The 4,080-nt window shown below is 39.4% G+C and overlaps 1 pseudogene; it reads right to left on the bottom strand.

Moving 5' to 3' along the window:
- Positions 1-3,086: 3,086 nt before the first annotated feature.
- Positions 3,087-3,183, bottom strand: LOC130037008 (uncharacterized; annotated as a pseudogene).
- Between the last annotated feature and the right edge of the window lie 897 nt (positions 3,184-4,080).

Below are 4,080 nucleotides of genomic sequence, written 5' to 3'. Positions count from 1 at the left end.
AAGGCCTTCTTTAAATCAATGAACGTTAAACAGCGGCATCTTGAACTCCAGAGAAACTTCAATGAGCTTGGTTATCATGTGGATATGGTCGATGGTGCTGAATCCTTTGCAGAACCCTGCTTGCTTGCATGGTTGTCCTTCATCTAGTGTTCTGCCAATCCTATTTAGGATGACTCCAGTGAACAACTTGTAGATGACAGACAATAGGCAGATCCGGCGATAGTTGCCAATGCCATGGATGTCTCCCTTCTTGAACAGTGGTACGGTCCTGCTGGTTTTCCTTTGGGACGGAAACTTGCATTCAGACAGGTAGCGAGTGAAGAGCCGAGCCAGTGTATTGATAAGTACTGACTGCAGGTTCTTCAGGTGTTCAGGTATGACCTTGTCTGGGCCGAGTGCTATTTGTTTCTTTACCAACGAAATGGCGTGTCAGATTTCGGAAGGGAGAACATTGGGAACAACATGTCCATCCTGTGGAATTTGGTATGTAGGCAAGTGGACATGGCTATTGAAGAGATTTGAGTAGAAATCATGGTAATCTTCTCCACTGCCGTTCTGGAGGATGTGATGGATCCATCAGGACGTCGGAGGGCAGTCATCTTGGTTTATAGTTGGCGAAGGACAGGCAGGCCTTACGAATACTTTTCCTGGCTTCTGCCGCATCTACCAGTACTTCTGCTCTTCTCTCTTTTAGGTCTTCCTTGATCGCATCTCTGCACTGCTTTGCACGCTCACACGTTAGCTTGCGGTCAGCTGAGGCATGCGCCAAACCATGCTGGCGAATTAGCTCAAGAGTTTTCAAAGATAGGCAATTTTTTGTGGCTATCTCTCTCTTGGCGTTCCTCGCACATTCATGGAGGTGCTGAACCAGTGGATTGTATTCCTCGTCAATGTTGTCAACAATGGCAGCTTCCCATGTTGCCGCAATAGTACCAAAGTATAGTTCCTTAACATTTTAGTTGATTCTAATATACTCGATTTTCTGAGGTATTATTGTGAATGGGATTGTTTTTCTCTATCTCTTTTTTTCTCTTTCATTTGAAATATATGGGAAAGCCATGGACTACCGGATATTGATTTTGTAATATGCTACTTTACGAAACAAATCTATTGTTCCCAGGAGCTTTTTTGTAGATTCTTTGGGATTTTCCAAGTATAGTATCATGTCATCTCCAAATAATAAAAGCTTGAGTTCTTCCTTTTTTATATGGATGCCCTTGATATCTTTTCTTTTTACCGAAATCCTATGGCAAGTACTTCAAGTACTATGTTGAATAGGTGTGGTGAGAGTGGGTAACTTGTTTTGTGCCTAATTGTATTCTGGGATTCTAGCTCATTGATTTCTGCTCCAAGCCTTTAGTTTTCTCCCCGTTGAGAATAATGCTTGCTGTGGGTTTGTGGTAGTTTGTTTTGACTAGATTGAAGAAAGTACTTTCAACTCCCATTTTGTTGAGAGTTTTTCATCATGTATGGGTGCTGGATCTCATCACATGCTTTATCTACATCTATCGATTTGATGACATGACTTTTATCTTTATTTTATTGAGATGGTGTATTCTGTTGATTGACTAGAGAATGTTAAGCCATCCTTGCATCCCCAAGATAAACCTACTTGGTCATAGTGTGTGATCTTTTGTTGAGTTTCTGGATTCTCTTTGCTGGTATTTTCTTGAGAATCTGTGTATCTGTATTCATCAAGGAAATAGGTCTGTAATTTTCATTTTTTGTGGTGTCTCTGTCTGTTTTGAGTATTAGGGTGATCTTTGCCTCATAGAAACTATTTGGGAGCATTTCTGTTTCTTCGATTTCCTGGAAAATCTTGAAAAATGTTGGCAGCAGTTCCTCTTTAAAGGATTGAAATATTTCACTATTGAATCCATATGGGCCACGGATTCTGTTTGGGGGGATATTTTGACCATCATTTCAATTTCCTTGGTAGTGATAGGTTCAAGTATTCCAAATCTTCTTGGTTCAGCCTTGGGAGGTAATTGGAATCCATTAATTTATCAATTTATTCAAGATTCTCTCATTCCTGCTGCAAAGATTCTCAAAATAATCTCTGATGATCCTATGGATTTCTGTAGTTTCTATTAGGATACCCCCCTTTGCATTTCTGATTCGATTTATTAGAATTCTTTCTGTTTCTTTGAGAGGCTTCTAGAGGTTTATTGATCTTGTTTATTTTCTCAAATAACAAGCATTTGCTTTTATTGGTCTTCTGGATTGTATTTTGGGATTCTAGCTCATTGATTTCTACTACAAATTTTATTATTTCCTTGCTCCAGCCTAGTTTGCACTCCTTTTGTTGGTCATTTTCCAAAATCTTGAGCTCTAATTTATTCATGTAGGCCCTTTCTTTCTTCCTGATGAATTCTGGCAGAGCTATAGTCTTTCCTCTTAACACTGCTTTTGCTGTGTCCCACAAGTTCTGCTAGCTCGCGTCCTCATTCTCATTTGTTTCTGGAACCTTTTTATTTCCTCTTTGATTTCTTCTCTAAGCCAACGGTTGTTCATTACTTCCCTTAAATACAATATTTCCTTGCTGAGATTTAGTCTGTTTGATCTATTGAGAAGTGACAAAGTAGTGTTGAAATCTCCACCTAGTACTGTTTTGCTATCAATGTTTTTCTATAAGTCTATTAGAAGTTGTTTTTAAGTATTTTGCTGGTCTGTCATTGAGAATCTACATTGAGGAGGGTGAGTTCTTTCTGATGTAAAGATCCCATGATCGTGAAGAATGACATTCACTGTCTCTTATAACCTTTAGCCTGAAGTCCACGTGGTCTGATACTAGTATGGCTACTCCAGCTTTGTGGAGGTGTTCTTTTCTTGAAGACTTGTTTTCCAGCCTTTTACTTTTAGCCCATGGTTGCTTTGATTGCTCAGATGTGTTTCTTGCAGGCATCAGAATGTTGGGTTCAGTTTTCTAATTCATCTTCCTATTCTGTGCCTCTGAATTGGCACATTTAGTCCATAGACATTGAGAGAGATTGTTGTTATGGGGATTTGTGCTATCTTTATATAGAATTTTTGTACTTGTGGGGATTGCCTTAGCTTAAAGTAGCCGTGTTAGTTCTTCTTGCAACAAAAATATGGAGCTCTTTACAAGTTTGCATGTCGTCTCTGTGCAAGGACCATGATAATCTCTGTATCATTTCAATTTTAGTATATGTGTAATCAAACCTAGTAGGAGTTAATTTTTCTCTTCTGATTACTTTGAGTGTTGTCCTTACTTACCCTATGGCAGAGAGTGGTACCTAATCAAGGAAAGTATTTCAAAGCAGCTTGATAGATTTAGAACTTTAATGTCCCAGAAAGAAAAATATGGTTTTTACCATATTATCTTTTACCATAATCAAGGCATCAGTTTTACAAAATAATTCTTTTAGACGATGTTATATGAGTCCTGTTTAATGCACTTCCCTGAAACCTTCATTAATACCATTAAACTAGAGCCTTTTGCTGTTCTCACCGCAGTCCCGCGTACATCTCCAGGAAAAGGTGGATGGTGTTGTCTGCACTTTGACCACCTTGAATGTAAGTAGGATTTTTCTCCTGAAGGAAGAGGTGAGGATATTGATGATTTCATTCCACATTATTATAAGTTCAACTTGAACGGAAGTTGAGACTCATGAGGCTCCTGTAAAGGACAGAAAAAAGGGTCTCAGTGAAGTTTAATGGCCAACACAAATTAACATCACAGATGACTCAAAGCAGCCTGTGTTCTTCTTTGTGTATAGTGAGTTTCATACCTAATGATAGTGATTCTTAGCCATGACACACGGGCAAAACAGACCTATAATTAAAAATCTAGTTCTCTGAGCAGAGTGGGGTTTCTTAGGTGATTGAACAAGTGTGCAGTAATTTATTACTAAGCACATACGTAGTTTGAATGATGTGTACTTTTTGATCTAAACTTAATTCCAAATATGTCTAAAATGACAGTCTCCTGACCCCGCACCTGGCTTTCTTCACCGGGGTCCCTTGGAGGGGGTGTGTTGAGTTTCCCTCACCGCGCCGAGCAGAGCCCTGGCACCTGAAGACCTCTGCAACCAGCCATAGGTACGCTTTAGACCACTC

The sequence above is a fragment of the Sorex fumeus genome, unplaced genomic scaffold (genome assembly GCF_029834395.1).
Source record: "Sorex fumeus unplaced genomic scaffold, SorFum_2.1 ptg000070l, whole genome shotgun sequence".
NCBI classification, from domain to species: Eukaryota; Metazoa; Chordata; class Mammalia; order Eulipotyphla; family Soricidae; genus Sorex; species Sorex fumeus.
The sequence above is the reverse complement of the archived record's forward strand: the minus strand, read 5'-3'. Positions and strand labels throughout refer to the sequence as shown.